The 23,897-nt window shown below is 41.4% G+C and overlaps 1 long non-coding RNA gene across 2 annotated transcripts in view; it reads left to right on the forward strand.

Moving 5' to 3' along the window:
- The window catches only part of LOC149126128 (uncharacterized), a 119,195-nt gene extending 96,589 nt beyond the window's left edge, over positions 1–22,606 (forward strand). The window contains exon 3 of one of the 2 annotated variants that reach the window (XR_016236440.1): positions 22,482–22,606. This is a non-coding gene — a long non-coding RNA (uncharacterized LOC149126128). Of the gene's footprint in view, positions 1–12,535; positions 12,809–22,481 lie in introns of those variants that run through there. The other variant, XR_016236442.1, reaches the window with a different exon arrangement.
- Positions 22,607–23,897: the final 1,291 nt, after the last annotated feature.

The raw sequence follows: 23,897 nt of genomic DNA on the forward strand, positions 1-23,897 counted from the left end.
CAATAAGCAAATGAAAAGATACTTTGCTCCTATCTTATTTCATTAGGGCAATGCAAATTAAGGCAACAGTGAGCTGCCACTACATACCTACTAGAATGTCCAAAACCTAGAGGGGCAGGCATTTGGAGCAATGAGTAAGATGCTTGAGATACCTGCATCCATATCATGGACCTGGTTCTCATCTGCTCTCCACTTTCCATCCAGCTTCCTGCTGATGTGCACCTGGGAGGCAGCAGATGATGGCCCAAGAACTTAGTCCTTACCACCCACGTGGAGACCCAGATTGAGTACTCAGTGCCTAGCTTTGGCCAGGCTTATCTCTGGCTCTCGTTGGTACTCTGTCTTTCTGCCTTTCAAATCAAGTGGAAAAAAATTTTTAAAAAAATTAGAATCACTCAAAAATACTGACCACATGAAATGTTAAAAAGATGTGGAGCATAGGGCCAGCACTGTGGCTCAGCGGAGTAAGTTGCTGTCAGCAGTGCAGGCATCCCATATAGGCACTAGTTTGAGTTCTGGCTGCTCCATTTCTGATCCAGTTCCCTGCTAATGTGCTTGGGAAACCAGTGGAAGATGGCCCAAGTCCTTGGACCCTTACACCCATGTGGGAGACCTGGAAGAAGCTCCTGGCTCCTGGCTTTGGACTGGCTCAGCTCCGGCTGTTGCGCCATCTGGGGAGTGAAACAGTGGATGCAAGATTGATCTCTCTCTCTCTTGCCTTTGCTCTGTTAACTCTGGGTTTCAAATAAATAAATTAGTCTTTAAAAAGTAAAAAAAAAAAAGATGTGGAGCAATAGGAATTATCATTCATTGCTGGTGAGGATACAAAATAGTATATAGCTATTTCAGATGAGTTGGGCAGTTTCTTAGAAAACTAAATATACTCTCTCCATACAGTGCATCTTATCACATTCCTTGATATTTACCCCGATGAACTGAACTCCTATCTTCTGCCTGGCATTGTGGCATAACAGATAATGCTGCCGCCTGTGACTCTGGCATCCCATATAAGCTCAAATTCAAGACCTGGCAGCTCCATTTCTGATCCAGCTCCCTGCTATTGTGCTTGGGAAAGCAACAGAAGATGGTCCAAATGCCTGGGCCCCTGAACTCATGTGGGAGACCTGGATGAAGCTCCAGGCTCCTGACTTCAGCCTAGCCCCACCTGGCAGTTGTAGCCATTTGCTGAGTGAACCAGCAGATAGAAGATATCTCTCTATCTCTGTCTTTTTGCTTTCACTGTAACTCTGACTTTTACATAAATAAATCTTTTTTTTAAAGGAAACCTATTTCTTGGGGTGTGTTTTACATATCAGTTGTATGCTATGTCGAAGATACTATATCTAGTATGGGAGTGTCTGGGTTTGTCTTGTCTCTGATTCTGATTCCAGCTTCCTGCTAAATGTGCACCTTGAGTGATGGCTCAAATAGTTGGGTCTCTGCCTCCCATGTGAAAGACATGGATTACCATTCTGGCTGCTGGCATTGACCTGGCACAGCCTTAGCCACTGCAGCTATTTGGGGGAGTGAATCCACGGATAAGAGCTTTATGTCTTTCTCCGACTCACTGCTTCTCAAATACATTAAAAACAAACCCTGTGACCATACAAAAGCCTACATGTGAATGTTATTGAGGGGTCTTCAGAAAGTTTGTGTAGGGGTTGGTGTGGTGGTGCAGTGGATTAATCCACCATCTGCTATGCTGGCCGCCATATGAATGCCAGTTTGAGTCCTACCTCTTCCACTTCTGATTGATCTATGTCCCTGCTAATGCTCCTGAGAAATCACTGATAGATAGCCTAAGTTACTTGGGCCCTGGCCACCCATATGTGCAACTCCATATGGATGGAGTTCCTGGCTTATGCATTTGGTCTGGTCAAGCCCTGTCCACTGATGTCTTTTTGGGAGTGAACCAGTAGACGGAAGATCTCCCTCCCTCCACTTTCTCTCTTTCTCTCACACAACTCTGCCTTTAAAAAAAAAGGAAAAATTATTCACATAAAATATATACTCTAAAAATTATGCATGGATTTCTTTTATAGTGAAATGAACTTATCCTTTACTTCTCTTTTTCTACATTTTTTTAAGATGCCCTTATATAACAGCTTTATTCATTATTGCCCAAACTTGAAAGTACCCTTGATCTCCTTCAGTGAGTGGCAGATAAATAAACTGTGGTATATCCAGATGGAATGTGGGTTATTCCGCACTTAAAAAAATACTTTATCAGATCATTAAAATATATGAGGAAACTTACATGTGTATTACTAAGCAAAGAAAACAATCTAAAAAGGTAGCATGCTTTATGGTTCCGACTCTGTGATACTTTGGTGAAGGCAGAACTGTGTAGACAGTACAAAGATCTGTAGTCGCTTAGGGGAAGGGCAAGGGTGGTGAAGGGGATAAGTAGGCAGATCAGAGAGAGTTTTTAGAGCTGGGAAAATTCTCTGTGTGACATTGTGATGGTGGGGTTGTTGATTGTAAAGTGGCCGATGCATGTGTGGGGGCAGAGAATATACAGGAAACCTCTTTAACTCCTCTGTACCTTTCTCTTCATTTTGCTATGAATTTAAAACTTCTCTGAAAAATAGAGTATTAAGAACATCAAACCATAATGAGATACCACCTCCGTGCAGTTAGAATGGCTACTGTCAACGACAGAGAGGTAACACCTGCTAGTGAGGATGTGGAGAAAAGGGACCCCTTTGCACAATGTTGGTAGGAAAGCCAATCCACACATCAATTGCAGATCATAGTATGGAAATTTCTAAAAAACCAAATATAGTACTACATATGATCCAGCAATCCCACTTCTGACTATATATTCTAGGGAAATGGGATCAGTCTGTCAGGAGACTTCTCTACTCTCATGTTTATAAACCCAGCATACAGTCCGTTAGTTGTGAATGGTTAAAGAAAATGTGGCATGTATACGTAGCAGAATATTATTTAGCCATAAAAAGATGAAGCTCTGTCATATGCGACAACATAGATGGGGCTGGAAGTTATTTTGTTAAGTGAATTAAGCCAAGCACAGAAGGATAAGTAGCCCATGATCTTGCTCATGAAGGCACCTATAAAAAGTTGATGTCATAGATGTTGGGAGTAGAATAGTGGTTACCAGAGACTGAGGAGAGTAGTGGAGGATGGAGGAATGGTGAAAGGTTGAGAACAGGGACTGAGTTACATAGTTAGCTAGAGGAAGAAGTGCTAATGTCCCACGGCACAGTGGAGTGACTGTGGATGGTGGAGATAAACTGTGTATTTCAACGGAAGCAAGCCTAGGGGAAAGGATTTTTAGAAAAGGTTTATTTATTTATTTGAAAGGCAGTTACAGAGAGGGAGAGAGGGAGAGGGAAGGAGGGATGGAGAGAGGAAGGGAGAGAGAGAGGTGTTCCTTCTGTTGGTTCACTCCCCATTTGGCCGCAACAGCTGGAGCTGTGCTGCTCTGAAGCCAAGAGCCAGGAGCTTCCTCTGAGTCTCCTACAGAGGTGCAGGGGCCCGAGGACTTGGGCCATCTTCTACTGCTTTTCCAGGCCATAGCAGAGAGCTGGATCAGAAGTGGAGCAGCCAGGACTCGAACTGGCACCCATATGGGATGCCGGCACTGCAGGCAGTGGCTTCACCCACTATGCCATAGCACCAGCCCTGAGGAAAGGATTTTGAGTGTGCCCTCTGTGAAGAGCTGTTAAATGTTCGGTGAGATAGATATGGTAATGGTGATTGGACATCATGTAGTGTGTGAATGCATAGAGCATCCTATGGTTCCTGAAGAATATGTACAATCTTTATGTGTTGATTAAATAAAAAAAATCTACAAATAAGTTGTGTCACAGGCCTGTTATTTTAAGCCAGAATGGATGTCCTGAATGCTGCTGAAAGTTACCGCCTTTCTCAGTGTTTCTTTATCCCTTCTCCCTCCCTCCCAGTCTTCTCAGTCTTGAGAAAGAAAGGCAGAGAGAGAAAATGAGAATGAATGAATGAGGGAATCCAAATCAAACCAACAAACAACAAAATGTTCCCAGTGAAAAATCAAAGTTCTGGAATATTGCAGTGGATTTTTCCTGTACTAAGCATCCATTTCCCACATCACCCCTAAACCCCTTTGGGAACTCGGTTCCCAAGTTTCTTTGGAGAATTGTGTCTTCTCTATTATGTAGACTTTTAGTGGAAGTTGACTTTTAGTGAAATAAATTTCTCTAATCAAGAAGTCAACAAGATACCCAAACAAGGCCAGTTTGATTCTCATTTTGAAACTTTAAAGTTCAGAGATCCTAGGATGAAACGTTCAGGATTGATTCTTTTACAGGGTTGCCACCCTTGTTATTTATTATTTCCTTCTACTTGGGTCTCTTCTCCCTTTCTCCCACCCCCTAAGACTGGCTCTTTAGCAGTTTCTTCAATTATTTGTGTTGTTGTATATCCTGCCAATAAAACTGTTTGGCTTCAGTTTGCTAAAGTCAGTTGTGCTATTTGGAAACAAAACAAAAACACTCAATTGATCTAGCTACTACCTTAGAGAAAGTCTCAGGACTATAGGTTTTTTTTTTTTTTTTTTTTTTTTTGACAGAGTAGACAGTGAGAGAGAGAGACAGAGAGAAAGGTCTTCCTTTTGCCATTGGTTCACCCTCCAATGGCCGCCGCAGCCGGCGCGCTGCAGCCGGCACACCGCGCTGATCTGAAGGCAGGAGCCAGGTACTTATCCTGGTCTCCCATGCGGGTGCAGGTCCCAAGCACTTGGGCCATCCTCCACTGTACTCCCTGGCCATAGCAGAGAGCTGGCCTGGAAGAGGGGCAACCGGGACAGAATCCGGTGCCCCGACTGGGACTAGAACCCGGTGTGCCGGCACCGGTAGGTGGAGGATTAGCCTAGTGAGCCGTGGTGCCGGCCAGGACTATAGGTTTTATGTTGCTTGATACTAGTTACTAAGTTTGTCCTTACACTCCTGATGGTGTGTTGAGATTCTAATTGGTAGGATACAGCAGCGTAGTGCCTTGTTTATGTCAAGTAGAATTAATAGAGTAGCTAATATAAAAAGAGAAACCCAGCATGGGTATTGTGGTATAATGGGTTAAGCCAACATATTTGGAATATCTGAAACTCCTATCAGAGTGTCTGGGATCAAGTGTTGCCTCTCTCTGCCCCTACTTCCAATCCAGCTTCCTGCTGATGTGCCTGGGAGGCAGCAAATGATGACCCAAGTATTTGTGTTTCTACAACCCAGTTTAGAGACTTGAATGGAGTTTCTGGCTCCTGGCTTCCGCGTGGATTTGCCCTGGCTGTTGCAGGCATTTGGGGAGTGAACCAGTAGATCAAAGATCTCTCTCTCTTCTCTCATTCCCTCCCTTACCTCTCCCTTTCTCTTCCCTACCCCCTATCTCTTTGTCTTCCAAGTACAGAAATAAAACTTAAAAAAAAATTCAGAACCATATTTGATCATGGCTATACAAGCTGTGGTCTGGTTTCTGGAGACACATGTCTCAGGTAGTTTAATTAACAGCTCCAAATCAATCCATCTGGGAATGTTGTGGAACTTCAATCTCACAGTTTGACTACTTCTCCCTGCTGGAAAAGATTCTGAATTATCTGTGGAATGAGGGCCAGGAGGGAATAATGTAGGAAGAGGGTGTTTGAAGAAGTTCGGCAGTTGAGGTAACCAGACAGGGAAATGTAGCTCGAAGAACAATGTAGTCCCCGTCACTGCCAGGCGATTTCCTTGGTTCCTGTTGTCTCTCTCCTTCCCTTTTCTCTTCTGCTCTTCCTTTGGCCCCCTTCATCACCCACCCCCAAGCTCTCCTTTCTTTTTCCTGTTTGTATCTTATATAATCGTTTCCCACCCTTTTCTGTCTAATATTCATCAGCACCTCTTTCTCTCAAGGAATTCAGAGGACCGGGTGAAGATAGCATTCTTCCCATTCTGAAGAGAAGTTGGCTGCCCAAACTCATGCAGATGTTTAGACTCTGCTGTCTGAATGTTCAAGGTTGTGGGGTTGACGGTGGAGACTTGATCCCATTGGGGTGTCTGAGAAGAGGGGTTGGGACTGGTCATGTGTGGCGTGCCCATGGGGTTGGCGCTTGTGAAAGGGTTGGTTATTTGAGCACAGTTCGGCCTGGATTCTCTGCTTCCTGGATCACCATGTGACTGTCCCTGTGTGTCCTCTGTCATTGCCACTGTCCCCCAGATGCCACACTATGGGGCCACTTGATTTTGAGCTGTGACAGCCAAACTGTGAGCCAAAATAAACGCTTTCCATCCCAGGAAGCTTCTCTTAGGTATTATAGCTAAATTAACGAAAAGCTGACTGATACTCCCCCTTGGCTGCTTTCTAAGCTGTGTGACCAAGAAAAAGTTCTGCTCTTTGCCCACTTTTCTCATGTTCCAAATGGGAGGAATACAAGTTTTCATCTGAGGTTTACAAGGAAGGCACTAGACATAGTGAGTATCCTAGCATTGGGTATACCAGGATTGCTATAGCTGATTGTATTGTTGTTGTTGTTATTGTTATGTCTTTCCAGAAAGGAAGAACATTCCTCCTCATTATTTCTCAGGACATTTATTACATTTATCTTTGTCTTATTCCATTTGACTATCTCCTCACTGTGTTTATCCCCTCCCCTTCCTCTGCCACGTGCTAAGACCACTCAGAGGGAATCTGGGCAATGGAAAGTCATTTCTAAGGGAATTTCAGTAACAATGAAGAAATGCTAGCCTTTATGAGAGTCCTAATGGGTTTCCCTTGACACTATTGAAATGTAATTAGAGATTACTTTAATACTTCTTTCATGGGAGGTTTCTTTTTTTCTAAGTCTCACTTTCCACTGTCTTTAGGGAGATAGCAGTCCCTGAATGTTCCAACATAAGGATAAATCTCACTCACCATCTTCGAAATATAACAAGCTGTATGTATAACAATATTTTTCAAATTGAGACTGCCATAATGATATTTGTATTTATTACAGCAATAAAGATGAGTTGAACTTAAAAGATCAAACTCTTTGAAAATGTGCCATAGAAATTGTTTTAAGTGGAGGGTATTAACACTGCTTATTGGGGCAGAGTTTTAAAAAATTCATTGGTAACTGCAATTCAATATCTATTATATATGGATATCCCTTTCTTTAAATGTTAGTTATTATATTTATTATTTATTTTGTAAAGATTTGTTCATTTTTTATTTATTATTCATTTATTCATTTTAAAAAGATTTATTCATATTTGAAAAGTAGAATTAGAAAGAGGAGAGACATAGAGAAAGAGAGATCTTCCCTCTGCTAGTTCACTCCCCAAATGGCCGCAACAGCCAGGGCAGGGCCAAGCTGAAGGCAGGAGCTGGGAGCTTTTCCTGGATCTCCTACATGTGTGCAGTGGCCCAAGGACTTGAACCATCTTCCACTGCTTTCCCAGGCCCTAGCACAAAACTGGTTGGAAAGTGGAGCAGCAGGAACTCAAACCGGTGCCCATATGGGATGCCAACACTGCAGGCCATGGCTTTAACCTTCTGAGCCACAGTGTTGGCCCCTAAACATTGGCTACTATGAGAGATATTTAAAAAGCTCAAAGAAAATGCATATTTTGAAAAACTTATTCACAGGTTTCAAATTTTTCTGCACCACAATGAACTTATCTTTTAGTTACATTTTCCGTTTTCTGAAGCACCCTCATATGTTTGATAAATTGTTGTTGGGAAAACTTATTCTTCTAAGCCCAGCAATGTGTAAGAAATGCTATTTGTCTCAGCCAAGGCGGTCTCCACTTGGCTGTTTTCCTAGACTCCTGTTTCTACTTTTAGATGTGTGTTCTCATTCATGGCCAACACACATGCATATTTCTTTCAAATGTGTTAAACTTGGGAGCTTATCAAAAGTTTGAACTTGGAAGTACCATAGCTGCAGTGGGAAAACCTTGCTTTGCTAAATCGTTAATGCTCAGAGTTGAAGTGTGAAAGCCCATCTGGGCCTAATCCACTCCCTGTCACCATTTTCAACTGGAGTTTGGAACATGCGCAATGTCAGGGGCTAAGTGGAGGCAGGGATCTAGTGACTTAAGAAGCTGAAGGGATTTTCTCTCTGACTCAGAATTTTTCTTCAGACAGTTGAGGGATTGACACCGGAATGCAGCCTTCCAATCTCTGTTTAATACTGGGTGTTTGAAGTCATCCACATCTTCTGTTTTATTTCTGTTCCCTTCTTGCCATGTACAGCAGTGAATTCTATCTGATGTACCCCAGGTACGCGCTTGATCACCCTCCTCAATTCATGCTTGATGGTTCAGTTCCCAAGAGCTTGTGCTGAGATCTGTTTCACATCAAAATGCATTTCTGTGACATATGTAATCCTCTGTAAGCTTGACGAAAGAGCCTAGTTTCTGTTCTGTGATTCCTTTTGTGTGTGTGAGAGGATGGGAGATATAATTTATCTTACTTTGAAGGTGAGAATTAGAGAAAAAACTGAGGAGCCAGAACAATGTTGTTCTGAGGCAGGAATAAAACTACAAGAACAATGATATAGAGAAGTAAGCGGGGATACGAATTTAAATATAGAAGAGGTATAGAAAAGTAAAGCAAAATTGCTTCACTTCTGTGGTTAAATATAGGTCAAATTTTTAAAAAATCTCAACTTGTTTCTAAAGCACAGGAAACTATGAAATAGTGTAAATGTTCTGAGTAAAATGAAGGGAAAAGTAACAAAGACCTCTGTCCCCCTCTCTCCCCACTCCTGCCCTTATTTTACTCCCAGGGGTATGTAGTATGAATTTGGTATGTATTCTATGAGTCACCTGTTGGGCTGTGTTGGGCAAGCTACTGAACTCTTCCAAGCTTTTCTCATCTCTGTAAAGTGAGGATAACACGAGTTACTTAGCTTGTAGCACTGTTGACAGGACTAAAGGATATATGCCACTTTCATAAATGTGTAAAAACAAAGAGTCAGTGAATATTGGCTATCAGTATTTTTCCAGGCATGTGAAACATACATATTTTTTGACACGTATACATAGTGCCACATTATGCATGCTATGATATAGGTTAGTTTTTAAACTAACAATTTGCTATGAAAACTTAAAAATTATATCTATTATTTAACACAATTGCATGCATACAACCATATCATAGTTAATGATGTTTTGAGACTTGCTTTTATTCTTTAAGCCCTTCCCGTCCATATTACCTGTCTTGAGGATTCCACGTAAACAACGTAGTATATGTAGGTATCTACATTTTCCTTCATGCTGCTATTATAGACAAAAGTACATATCATCCATATGGAGTTCTGTAATTGATAAATTATGAAAGACTTTTTTTCTGAGCCCTCATTTACTAATTGAGACTGGAAAGCTTAGCATTTGAATTCCCAGCAAATGCCTTTGCTGCTGGGGTGGGAGAGGTGAGGGTTCCTGTGCCTATCTGTTATGCTCAAGAGGAAATATGTTGCAAGGATTTCTAGGGAATTTTTCTTTCCTAATAGATTATTTGGCTTTTGGGAGCTCCCTCTCCTTTCATTCTTCTTGGAAAGTGGAAATGGAACCTGGAATGAGACAACATCTTTGGATCATCTTGGGACACACGCCACAATATTAATAGTATCATGATAGGGATATAAGGCTGAGGTTCCTGGTAGCACTTTGAGAGGTTAAATTTGTACCAGCAACTGCTGAACTCTGGATTGGTTCACCACCCAAATGGCCGCTATGGCCAGTGTGCTGCGCCAAGCCAAAGCCAGGAGCCAAGTGCTTCCTCCCGGTCTCCCATGTGGGTGCAGGGCCCAAGCACTTGGACCATCCTCCACTGCCTTCCCGGGCCACAGCAGAGAGCTGGACTGGAAGAGGGGCAACCAGGACAGAATCCAGCACCCCAACCAGGACTAGAACCCGGTGTGCCGGTGCCGCAAGTGGAGGATTAGGATTAGCCAAGTGAGCCGCAGTGCCAGCCAACTCTGGATTTCTGAAATAAAATCTAATGTCTAAAACCTAGGTCTCTAGGTATTCTCTTCTTTATGATTAAACATATTAAAATATATTTACTTACTTATTTAAGAAGTGAAGAAACAGTTCTCATCCATAGGTTCATTCCCCAATGCAGGTTCCATGCAGGTTTCCCAGGTGGGTGACAGGAACCCAGTTACTTGAGCTGTCACCACTGCTTTCCAAGGTCTGCATTGGCAAGAAGCCGGAGTCTGGAGTGGGAGCTGGAAATCAAACACAGGCGCTCTGATGCGAGATGCAGATGTCCAAACCTACATCTTTCTACCTCAAGATGAATTTGAAACTGATAGACATTTCTGGATCTTGTTTTTATCACTCACAGAAATCTTGCTGAAGTTCTAAGTGATTACGTATCATGGCTTATACTATTTCGTGTTGTGAATGATTTAGTGGATATTAAGTTTTCAGCCAGTGTTTGTTTCATTTTGCTCTTTAGCCACCTCCAATAATATTGTATTAAATATCCTTAAAAATATATCTTTGTGTCCTGGGACTAATTTTTTTATGAAATAAATCCCCAGGAATATAATTGCTGAATCTATATATCTATATATATATATATATTTAATTTTAATAATATTGCCAGTATGTATTCTATAAAAGCCTTTAATAATTTACATTTTACCAGCAATGTGCAAGACTAAACTTTTCCTTCCCATATCCCCACTGGCAATAATTTTTGTTGATCTTTTGCCAGTTGAATGTTTGTAAAAATCATAATTAATTGGTGGATTAGTTCACATTTTCCTGACTGCCAGTGATTTTAAGTCCTTTTCTGTATTCTGTTAGTTATTTCAATTTATCCTTCAGTGAATTCCTACTTATGACTTTGCATATTTTGCTCTTGGGAAATTTTCTTCTTGTCTCTTTAAGAGAGATTTTTAAAAATTATTACAGGTACTCTACTACATTAGGATTTGTTTCTGTTATAGTCTGAATATTTGTGCCCCTCACAATTCATAAATCTCCAATGTGATTTTCTTAGAGATGGAGTTTGGGAGGTGACCAGGTCATGCGCCAGAATTCTCACGCGCAGGATTAGTACCCCTGATAGAAGAGATGTCAGAAAGCTCATTTGCCTCTTCCACCGTGAGACGATACAGTCGGAAGTTGGCCCTTCTCTGAGCTTCATCAGACACTGAATCTGCCAGTAAAAGTGGTGCCACTCTGTGCATACTGCGCTATGAACTGCTGGATTCTACACCATATTATTCTATGCTAGGAATATTTAAAGATTATTTATATAGCTATTACTTAACCTAAGTGAGTACACATGATCATATCACAGTTAAGGATGTTTTAGGCTGAGTACCTCTCCCTCCCTCCCTTCTTTCCTTCATGCCTTCTTTATCCATATTACCCATCTTGAGAAAACCTATATTAAAAACAGTACGGGGCGGCGCCACAGCTTACTAGGCTAATCCTCTGCCTGCAGCACCGGCACACGGGGTTCTAGTCCCGGTTGGGGTGCCGGATTCTGTCCCGGTCACTCCTCTTCCTGTCCAGCTCTCCGCTGTGGCCCGGGAGTGCATTGGAGGATGGCCCAACTGCTCCTGCATGGGAGACCAGGAGAAGCACCTGGCTCCTGGCTTCGGTTCAGTGCGGTGTGCCAGCCACAGTGCGCAGGCTGCAGCACGCTGGCTGCAGCAGCCATTGGGGAAAGAACCAAAGGAAAAGGAAGACCTTTCTCTCTGTCTCTCTCTCTCACTGTCCACTCTGCCTGTCAAAAAAAAAAAAAAAAAAAATAAATAAATAAAAACAGTATGGGGGCTGTCACTGTGGCACAACGGTTAAAGCCACGGTCCGCAGAGCTGGCATTGTGTATGGGTACTGTTTTGAGTCCTGACTGCTCCCCTTCTGATTCAGCTCCCTGCTAATGTGCCTGGGAAAGCAGCAGAGGATAGCCCAAGCACTTGAACCCTTGCACCCATGTGGGAATCCCTGAAGAAGCTTCTGGCTCTTGGTTTCAGTTTGGCCCAACCCTGGCCATTGGCACCATTTGGAGAGTGAACCAGCAGATGGAAGATCTCTCTCTATTTCACCTTTCAAATAAATCAATCTCAAAAAAAGAAAAAAAAACTTAGTATGTGTATGTGTCTACATTTTCCTTCATGTTCCATATAGTCATAGACAAGGGCACATTTTACATGTACTTTTGATCTTGAATTTCCCAGACTTTAGAACTGTGTGAAATAAATTTCTGTTGCTCATAAGCTACCCAGTCTGAGGTATTCTGTGATAACAAACTGAATGGATTAAGACAATGTCTTTGGCTGTAGATGTTTAAACTTTTACATGGCTCAATGTGGCTTTTGTAGTATTTTATTTTCTGGTGTTTATAGATTTACCATGAGAATATACATGAAGCCATCTATTTTTTCTTGTGTGATTTACATATTTTTTTCTCCTTTGTTCTATCTTTACTTCACATTGTATATATTGAGAGGCTCATTTATCTTCTTTTGTATGGATCACAACTTGTGGTGATTCCTTTAAAAAATTCATTCTTATCACTTTGAAATATTAATTTGTCATATTCTTTTTTTTTTTGACAGGCAGAGTGGACAGTGAGAGAGAGACACAGAGAGAAAGGCCTTCCTTTGCCGTTGGTTCACCCTCCAATGGTTGGCGCGCTGCAGCCAGCGCACCGCACTGATCCGATGGCAGGAGCCAGGTATTTCTCCTGGTCTTCCATGGGGTGCAGGGTCCAAGTACTTGGGCCATCTTCCACTACACTCTCTGGCCACAGTAGAGAGCTGGCCTGGAAGAGGGCCAACCGGGACAGAATCTGGCGCCCCGACCGGGACTAGAACCCAGTGTGCCGGCACCGGTAGGTGGAGGATTAGCCTAGTGAGCCGCGGCGCCAGCCCTTGTCATATTCTTACAAATTCTAAAATTTAATTTTAGAATTCTTACTAACTTTTATTTGTTAGGTTTTCTGTTACTGTACCAATATCACATACTGGTTTTAATACCAAGGCTTTAAAGTATTCTGATATTTGGCATGGAAAGTACTTTTTTTACTCTTTTCAACAAATCTTGGATTGTGTCAGGATTTTAGTGCTCTTTGTTACCTAAAAGGTAAAATTTTTATCTTAACTTTATTGAATCAATGAAGCCTCCTCAGAGTATTTTAATTTTGATATGTATTTCTATTATTCTATTTTTAACCCTTAATGTAAAAATGTAGATTTTAATATAAATCTTTTGACTGTCATATTACATGTATTTTATTTTATGTTTTCTGTTACCAACATGAAAATAATATTTGGTGATTATCCTTTTATAGTGACTTTGGGCTTGAAGTAAAGCTATTGTTTCTGTTTATATTATATTAAACCATATTACTGTGTTTTAAAAATAAACTCTTTTTTTGACAGGCAGAGTGGACAGTGAGAGAGAGAGACAGAGAGAAAGGTCTTCCTTTTTCGTTGGTTCACACCCCAGTGGCCGCTGCGGCCGGTGCGCTGCGGCCGGCGCACCGTGCTGATCTGAAGCCAGGAGCCAGGTGCTTCTCTTGGTCTCCCATGCAGGTGCAGGGCCCAAAGACCTGGGCCATCCTCCACTGCACTCCCAGGCCACAGTGGAGAGCTGTACAGGAAGAAGAGCGACCGGGACAGAATCCGGCGCACCGACTGGGACTAGAACCTGATGTGCCGGCGCCGCAAGGTGGAGGATTAGCCTATTGAGCCACGGCGCTGGCCTATTTTTTTGCTCATATACATTACTTTCTTAGTATTCCATTAGTTACTACAGATCAGGGAAAATTTATTATATTCATCTTTTGGGGACTGGTTTATTTCATTAAGTATGCTGGTTTCAAGTTGAAACAACTTTGTTGTGAAAGACAGGATTTAATTTTTCATGGCTAAGTCATTTTCTATAGTGTGTATATACCACATTTTCTTTATCTAGTCATCAGTTGATGGACATCTTGGTTGATTCCATATCCTAGCTATTGTGAATTGAGTTGCAATAAACAATAAGCATTTTTTCATGTGTCCATTGGTTATTTGAATTTCCTCTTTAGAAAGATGCCTGTTCAAATCCTCTGCCCATTTCTTAACTGTATTGTTTGTTTTGTTGTTGTTGAGCTGCTTGTGCTCTTTATAGACTCTGGATTTTAATCCTTTACCAGCTGCATAGTTTGCTTATATTTTCTCCCATTCTGTCAATGTCTCTTCATTTTGTTGAGTGTTTCTTTTGCAGTGCAAAAGCTTCTTAGCTTGATGTAATAACATTTGTCTATTTTTGTTTTTATTGCCTGTTTGTAGGGTCTTTTCTGAGAAGTGCTTGCATAGACCAATGTCTTTCATAGTTTCCCCAATGTTAAGGTCATAGATTTAGATCTTTGATGCATTTTGAGTTGATTATTTTATAAGGTGTAAGGTTGCAGTCTTGTTATGTACTTCTGCACGTGGAGACCCAATTTTCCCACACTTGTTGAAGAGACTGTCTTTTCTCCAGGGATTGATTTTAGCTTCTTTGTCACAGAGTAGTTGGTTGTAGATGCATGAATTGATTTCTGGGGTTTTTAGTCTGTTCCATTTGTCTACATCTACATTTCTATTTTTGTGTAGTACCAAGCTGTTTTGATTAACTTCCCTGTAGTATATATTGAAATCTGGTATTTTGATGCCTCCAGCTTTGTTTTTGTTGCTTAAGATTGCTTTAGCTATTTGAGATCTCTTGTGTTTCCATATGAATTTTAGCATCATTTCCTAGAACTGAGAAAAATGCCATTGATATTTTGATTGGGATCAAGTTGAATCTGTAAATTGCTTTTGGTAGAATGGACACTGATGCTGTTAATTCTTCTAATCCACAAGCATGGAAGATTTTCCCACTTTTTTGTTGTTTGCAATTTCTTTAGTGTTTTGTCACTTTCATCATAGAGATCTTTCAACTCCTTGGTTTATTGTTTCCAAGGCATTTAAATTTTTTTTGTAGTTTTGTAAATGGGACTGATCTTACAAGTTCTTTGTCAGCCATGACATTGTATATGTATACAAAGGCTATTGATTTTTGTGTGTTGATTTTATATCTTGCAACTTCCCCAGAGTCTCTTATGAGTTCAAAGTCTTTTTGTGGGGTCTTTTGGTTCTCCTATATAAGGAATCCTGTCATCTGGAAGCAGAGATAATTTGACTTCCTCCTTTCTAGTTTGTATCCCTTTGGTTTCTTTTTCTTGCCTAATTGCTCTGGCTACAACTTCCAGAAATATATTGAATAGCAGTGGTGAGAGTGGGTATCCTTTTCTGGTTCTAGATCCTAGTGGAAATGTTTCTAATTTCTCCATTCAATGTGATGCTGGCTTTGTATTTGTCGTATATTACTTTGATTGTGTTGATAAATGCTTCTATATCAAATTTGCTTAACTTTTTAAAAGATTTATTGATTTTATTTGAAAGTCAGAATTACATAGAGGAGAGGTTGGGGAGGAAGACTTCCATCGCTGGTTTACTCCCCAATTGGCCGCAAAGGCTGGAGCTGCACTGATTTGAAGCCAGGAGCCAGGAGATTTCCTTGGGTCTCCCACATGGGTGCAGGGGCCTAAGGCCTTGGGCCATCTTCTTCTACTGCTTTCCCAGGCCATAGCAGAGAGCTGGATTGGAAGTGGAGCAGCCAGGTTCCAAACCGGTGCCCATATGGAATGCCCGCACTTCAGGCCAGGGTGTTAACCCACTGCGCCATAACGCTGGCCCTGCTTATTTATTTTTTTATCATGAAAAGATAATGTATTTTTTAAAATCCTTTCTCAGCACCTATTGAGATAATCACAGGATATTTATTCTTCAATTTGTTAATGTGGTGCACCACATTTTTAAATTTGCATATGTTTGACCACCCCTGTATACTAGGAATAAATCCCACTTGGTCTGGATGAATGATCTTTCTGATGTGTTGTTGGACTTAATTAGCTAGTATTATGTTGAGGATTTTTGCATCTATGATCATCACAGAAATTGCTCTATAGTTCTTTTTGTTTGTTGTATCTTTTTCTGGTTCTGAATTAAAGTGATGCTGGTCTCCTAGGAGAAGTTTGGGAGTTTCCCCTCCATTTTCTCAATTTCAATTGTTTTGAATAGTTTGAGAAAAATTGGAATTCATTTTTCTTTAAAAGTCTGGTAGAATTCAGTAGTGAAGCCATCAAGTCCTAGGCTTTTCTTTGTTGGGAGAATCATTGTTACTGATTCAGTTTCTGTCTTGGTTATTGGTCTTTTTAGGTTTCAGTGTTTTTTTGCCTCAATTTTGGTAGATTGTATGTGTCTAGGAATCTGTCCATTCTTCTAGGGTTTCAAGTTTATTGGCACATTGCTGTTTGTAGTAATTTACGAGGATTCTTTTTATTTCTGTGGTATCCATTGTTACATATCCTTTTTCATCTTTGGTTTTATTGATTTATGCCTTTTTTCTCTTTTATTTTTGATTAGTTAGGCCAATGATATATCAATTATTTTAGCATCATTTGTAAGGGTAGAGAGGCAGTGACAAATTTTTTCAATTTCTGTTTGTTATATAAGGTTTTTATTTTACCTTAATTCATGAATGAGAGCTTTACAGGTTACAGTATTCTGGATTGACAGGTTTTTTTTCTTTTAAGATTTAAACTATGTCAGGCCGGCGCCGTGGCTCACTAGGCTAATCCTCCACCTAGCGGCGCAGGCACACCGGGTTCTAGTCCCGGTTGGGGCGCCGGATTCTGTCCCGGTTGCCCCTCTTCCAGGCCAGCTCTCTGCTGTGGCCTGGGAGTGCAGTGGAGGATGGCCCAGGTGCTTGGGCCCTGCACCCCATGGGAGACCAGGAAAAGCACCTGGCTCCTGGCTCCTGCCATCGGATCAGCGCGGTGCGCCGGCCGCGGCGGCCATTGGAGGGTGAACCAATGGCAAAGGAAGACCTTTCTCTCTGTCTCTCTCTCACTGTCCACTCTGCCTGTCAAGAAAAAAAAAAAAAAAAAGAGATTTAAACTATGTCTCCGTTTTCTCCTAGCCTGTGTGGTTTCTGAGTAGAAATCATCTGTGATTCTAATTGGAGATACTTGGAAGGTAGTCTGATGTTTTCCTCATGCACATTTTAGAATCTTCTTTTCATGTTTTCTTTTTCAAAATTTGACTACAATGTGTCATGGTGAAGGTCTTTTCTGGGTATGTCTATTAGGAGTTCTGTGGGCTTCCTTTTTTAGGATGTCCCTTTCTTTCACCAAAGTCTGTAAGTTTCTGTTATTATTTCACTGAATAGGACTTCTAGTCCATTCTGTCTTTCCACACCTTCAGGAACTCCTAAGACCTGTATGTTGGGTCTTTTGATAGTATCCCATAAATTGCAAACACTGCTTTTAATTTTTCTAATTTTTTTCTTGGTATTTATTCATTTTTTGGTCTGACTGAGATATTTCCAAAGATTTGTCTTCTAGCTTGGATACTTTTTAAAGGTTTATTTATTTATTTGAAAGGCAGAGTTACAGAGAGGCAGAGAGAAAGAGAGAGAGAGAGGTCTTCCATCTGCTGGTTCACTCCCCAGCTGGCTGCAACAGCTGGAGCTGAGCCAATCTGATACCAGGAGCCAGGAGCTTCCTCCAGGTCTCCCACATGGGTGCAGGGGCCCAAGGACTTGAGCCATCTTCTACTGCTTTCCCAGGCCATAGCATAGAGTTGGATCAGAATGGAGCAGCTGGGACTCAAACCTGTGCCCATACAGATGCCGGCACTGCAGGCGGCTGCTTTACCTGCTGTGCCACAGTGCCGGTCCCCTAGCCTGGATATTATATCTTCTGCCTTACTAAGTCTCTTCTTAAGGCTTTCCAATGTATTTTTTTCTTTGACATATTGAAATTTTCTAATATATCAGTTTGATTTCTCTTTGTAATATCTATGTCATGGGAAAATTTTTCATCCTTGTCATGTATGTATTTCCTTTTTTTATTTCTTTTTTTAATTTTTTAAATTTATTTATTTATTTATTTATTTTTTGACAGGCAGAGTGGACAGTGAGAGAGAGAGACAGAGAGAAAGGTCTTCCTTTGCCATTGGTTCACCCTCCAATGGCCGCTGTGGCCGGCGCGCCGTGGCCAGCACACCGCAGCCGGCGCACTGCGCTGATCTGATGGCAGGAGCCAGGTACTTCTCCTGGTCTCCCATGGGGTGCAGGGCCCAAGTACTTGGGCCATCCTCCACTGCACTCCCTGGCCACAGCAGAGAGCTGGCCTGGAAGAGGGGCAACTGGGACAGAATCTGGTGCCCTGACCGGGACTAGAACCCGGTGTGCCGGCGCCGCAAGGCGGAGGATTAACCTAGTGATCTGCGGCGCTGGCCGTATGTATTTCTTTAACTCATGACTTTGCTTTTTATTGTTTCTGAGTAATACTATGGTCATTCTTTTCAACTCTGTTTCAAGCATTTCATCAGTCTCTCTGTCTTCACATTCTAGTATTGAACTGTTGGTATTTTCCTTTGGGGGAGTTATTTTGTTTTACTTGTTCTTGTTTCTTGTTTTTCTGCTTTTATTTTTAGTTTGTGCAATCACTTGTTGGCTTTCTCCACTGATAGGTTTTATAATTGAACTATGCCTCTATGGCTGAATGGATTTTCTGCTCCTTAAGTAAATGCTAGAGGCATGTGTTTGGTAGGGCCGGCCTGGGAACTCTCTCAGTTCTCCAGGATGGGGCAAGAATCCAGAATGACACCCAGATTAGGTGTGGTAGATCTCTTTTGTCATCAGGGTATGGTCACACCTATTGGCATAATCACAATCTCACCTCCTCTTTTCCAAAGTGTAAGTGCCTGGGCTTAGCCCAAAGTGAACACAACCTTCTCCCATGCTGGTGCATGAACCACACAAATGTTCTGTGCAGTTTTCAGTGTGAACATGGAACCCTCTGCAGTGACCCACCCCAGGCATCCAGGGATCTCAGTCTCTGACACCAGGCATAGTAATTGCACAGAAACCTAGCTACACCCCAAGTCCTGTAGTGAAATCACAGAATTCCCACTATCATAGGGTGCAAGGCTCCCATAGTTATGGGATACAGAGGATTCCCTCTCAGCCCTGCAAATCTGCCCTATGCATGAAGAGAGCAGAAACTTTGATTCCCAGAGCCAGCTGCCTGTGGGTTTTCTGTCTTGGCAGTCTGAACCCTGGATCTTGTTTTATATTAAGAGGATGGGAACACTTCACAATCCTAATTGGGTGCCTAGCCCCCTGTCAACCCTCCCAGCATATCTCAAAGTCAGTGGGAAATGTGGATTCTTCCCTCTGTTAAAATCTTCCGGTCGTGTGTGCAGGAACTGTCACAGCCTCTACTGGTGTGAAGATGGTGCCTTCACCTCGTCAGGTGCCAGACTCCCTCATGGGAGGATGGGGAAAAAGAAACCTGCTTTTCCTTTGCTGGGTTGGGTGGTTACCCTGCCTCCCCAGTGCTCCAGGCTGGACTAAAAGTCAGTGTTGTCCACAAGGTTCTCCCTCAGACGTATCAACAGTGGCATGGGCTGCTGCAGCCTGCTCTCACCTCCTTCTCAGAAGCTGGCGTCTCCTCCAGGCCCTGGCCTTGGGAGTCATGTGTGGTATTTCCACTCACTGCTGTGCGTATGCTCTTTCCACACTGTCCCACTATGTCCCTCTTCTTTCTGTAGAATTTCCACTGCAAACTTCTCTCCAACTTTCCCCTGGGAATAGACTTTCTCCAGTTTTCTTCTGGTCAAAATTGGCACATGTTTTCCCTATTCAGCCATCTTGGAATCCATCCAAGAATGTTTTAAAATGATAAACTTCATTTTTCTAAAAATAAAATCCTATCCACAGCAAAATGTTTCTTTCTCTCTCACTTTCCCAATTTTAATACCACCTATTTGACTTTTAAATTGTATTATATGTACGAGGTTCTCTGGAGCAGTATTATGAATATAATAGCTGTAGTAGACATCCCTACTGAGTTCTGCCTTATAATTGAAGTGGACACCATGTTTTACTACTAAGGGTCTTTTGTTATAGTTGATAGTTTCTGATAAGTGTAGTTAAGTAGTTTCTGTCTATTCCCGTTTTATGAAAAACACTGTCAATTTTTATTAGACATTCTCCTTGCTGGTTGTATGTTGCAAACACCACAGTACTAAACTCAGGAGTGCTAAACCTCTTCCTGGGTGAATAAAATCAGAATGTGGGGGTAGAGCTAGTTCATCACAATTTTAAAGCTCCCTAGTTAATTATCATGAATATATAGTATCAAAAGCCACTGATTTATTGATTGGCCAACATGATTTCCTTCTTCACCTTTTTTGTAATGATGTGTTATATTGATATATTTCCTGAATTTAAACCTCCTGTGCATTGACAGAATTAATTATACAGAGGTATAAGGATAAAATTATTTTGAAGCCTTGCTGTATTCCATTTTTCAAATGTTGTCATGGATATAAGTGGTCATTAATTTTCTCCTTTTCCATATGTTAGTCAGATTTTGGTAATAAAGGAGTGCTGGCGTTCTGTGATAAACTTGGAACTTTTAGCTTTTGGTTCCTTACTAGCTTGTAGACATTCAAATAACATTTACAGTATAATTTAATTGAAGGTTAGATAGATGGACCTGCGAGCTCTTTTAGTCCTGATTACTCCTTTATTTTATATTTTCAAGATTTAGTTATTTCAAAGGCAGAACAACAACGGGAGAGCAGAAGCTTCCGTTTTCTTATTCAATTCCCCAAATGGCTGCAAAACCAGGTCTGGTACAGGTTGAAGCTAGAAGCCAGGAGATCTATCCTGATTTCCCACCTTTTGGCAAGGGTCCTAGTACATGGGATGGCTTGCACTGCCTTTTTAGGTGCATTAGCAGGAAACTGAATCAGAAGTGGAGTAGGCAAGGCTGGCATTTGGTTATGGGATGACGGTGTCACACATAGTGGCTTAGCCAGCTGTGCTGCCCCGCTGCCCTCCTTGTTGCTCTTTGATGACTATCAATACAGTCTAGAGTAAGTCTTGTCCATTACTTTCCAATCAATAATAACAATTTATATTTGGCTTGAAATTTAGCCATTTGTCATAGATTTTCAAAGTTATTGCTTTATACTTACATATAGCATTTTCCTCTTATGATTCTTTGTTGTTACTTTTGTGCCTATGGTTGAATTTCCTTTCAATTTCTAATCACTTTTGTATGTGTACATGTGTCTTTTCTTTTGCCTGAAGATAGTTTACTTTTCCTACAAATTTTCATTTTCATTTTCCTCAACTCTTTCCATCATTTTGAATCTTATTTTTCTAGTGTGTGTTGTTTGTTTTGTGTTTTTTTTTCCTATTTTTTACAGATAAATTCCAAGTTCCTTCATTTTTCATCTTTCTTTAATGATGTAGGCATTAAAATATATGTGTGTGTGTATGTATGTGTGCACACATGTGTACATTTCACATTTTTTTAAGAAAACATTTCCTTACCTGAAGGTAGTATAGATTTTCTTCAGTGTTTAGTCTGAGAATTCTTGGATTTACGTTTATTTCTACTATCTTTTAAATTGATATTTTGTATGCTGTTTTTTATTTATGTTAAATTTTTCAGATTATTTATTTATTTATTTATTTTAGAGATAGTTACATACAGTGAGAGGGAGAGACAGACAGAAAGGTCTTCCTTCCATTGATTCACTCCCCAAGTGGCCACAACAACTGGAGCTGTACTCATCTGAAGCCAGGAGCCAGGTACTTCTTCCAGGTCTCCCAGGTGGGTTCGGGGGACCAAGCACTTGGACTACCTTGTACTGCTTTCCCAGGCCACAGCAGAGAGCTGGATCAGAAGAGGAGCAGCCGTGACTAGAACCGGCATCCATATGGGATGCCGGCACCACAGGCAGAGGATTAACCTACTGCGTCATGGTGCCGGCCCCTTATTTATGTTTAAATTATTTATTTGAGGGACTGGTGCTGTGGTATAGTGGGTAAAACATCCCACATGGGCATCAGTTTGAGTCCTATCTACTCCACTTCGGATTCAGCTCCCTGCTAATGGCCTGGGAAAGACAGTAGAAGATGGCCTAAAGCATGGGCTCCTGCTACCCATGTGGGAGGCCTGGAAGAAGCTCCTGGCTCTTGGCTTCAGCCAGTCCCAATCTAGACTGTTGCGGTCATTTGGGGAATAAACCAATGAAAGGAAGACATCTCTGTCTCTCTCTCTTCCCCCCAACCCTTTCTATTTCTGTAACTGATTTTCAAATAAATCTTTAAGAAATGACATATTTGAAAAGTGGGGTGTGCAGGAAGGAAGAGAACTTGAGCCATTACCTGTTGCCTCTAATGTGCATGTTAGTAGGAAACTGGATCAAAAGTGGAGTCAGAGCTCAAACCTGTGGACTCCAAAATGGGTTTTGCACATCCCACCTAGCAACTTAACTGCTGTATCAAACATGTACCCTGTACAGAGTCTTTTAACTATTGCTATAAAAAGGACTAAGTTCCACATTCTTAATGTCCAGTCTGTGATCAGAGCATACCTAAAGATTTTCCTTTTTGTCCTTCCAGTGCTTTCCAACTCCCTTGCCTCTCTGTGAGTCTCTCCCAACTACAGTGGCTGACTGCCTGGCTCTAGCAAGCTCTGGATAAACAGGCTTTGCTTATTCTCATCTGGGTGACCTTCACTTATTTCCAAGTAAGTCTTGAAAGAAGGTTGTGTAAGTCCTCCAATTTTGCTATTATTACATTTTCATAGGTTATTTGAAAGGGTTTTTGATTTAAATATTAGATTTGGCTTTTCAGTTTCTACAGAAACCCTGTTTTGATTGGAAATGCAATGAATTTATAGGTCTACTTTTCTATTTTGCTTTTTTTTTCTTCCCTTTATGGAGCTGCTTTTATTTGCATTTTAAGTAAAATTATTTTCTGGAGTTTTATTCTATTTATATGTGTGTTCTGGGGGCTTTTATTTGTGTGTTAAGTTTCTCATATTCATCTTCCAATTCATTCCCCCCCTCCTCATGATTTTTATCTTTTTATATATTTCTTCATACTCTGATTTCTTTTTCCAAGCAACTAAGTCAAGTTTCAAAAGTGATTTTGAATGTCATCTTTAATTCACAACTAAATAGTTTAGCTAGAAATCAAATCTTTTTTTCCTGGAAAGTTTTTTGGATGTGTGGAGAGGGAGTGAAAACCGGCAGAACTATGCATAGGTGTCACTAAGCTCTCATTATTTCCTTTCCAAGCTGTCATTCGTCTGTTAGCATCTTTAAAGGTTGTTTCTGTGCATTTTTGGTGTTGTTTTTTATTTCAATTTCTCTCTTCCTGTTTTCCTTCCCCCATTTTAAATTTTCTTTCATTCATATATTTATTTGAAAGGCAGGGTTACAGAGAGAAAGGTCTTCCATCTGTTGGTTTACTTTTCCTAAATGGCTACAATGACTGGGTCTGGGCCAAGCTGAAGCCGGGAGCCAGGAGCTTCATCCAGGTCTCCCATGTGGGTGGCGCTCTTGGGTCTTCTGCTGCTGCCTTCACAGGAACATTAACAGAGAGCTGGATCAGAAGTGGAGCAGCTGGGGTTTTAACCAACACTGGTATGGGATGTTGATATTGCAGTTGGCACCTTAGCAACTTAAACCACTGTGCCCCAGTGCTGGCCCCAGCTTTGTCCCTTTGAGGTATGGTTAGCACCATACCTGTTGCACCTTCTTATCCCCCATCTCCTGTATTCACCAATCTAAAAGGTGAGAGTTCACTCACCCATTACAGCTACTTCTAGATCCCTGGGAACCTGGGAAACCTGGCATTTTCTGGGGGCCCTGTTGACCCACAGATCTTGGCAGGCCAAACCTTCCCAAGATCCACAATTTAGATGAGATATTTGCCCCAGGGCTTTCTGCCTATGGTCTCAGTATGTGCCCCTAGTCTACAACAAAGGAATTCTCCAGTGATTATTTGCCCAAAAGGCTCTCACAAATTTCA

Source organism: Oryctolagus cuniculus, chromosome 6 (assembly GCF_051225735.1).
Source record: "Oryctolagus cuniculus isolate XC-2025 breed Fujian yellow rabbit chromosome 6, ASM5122573v1, whole genome shotgun sequence".
NCBI lineage: Eukaryota > Metazoa > Chordata > Mammalia > Lagomorpha > Leporidae > Oryctolagus > Oryctolagus cuniculus.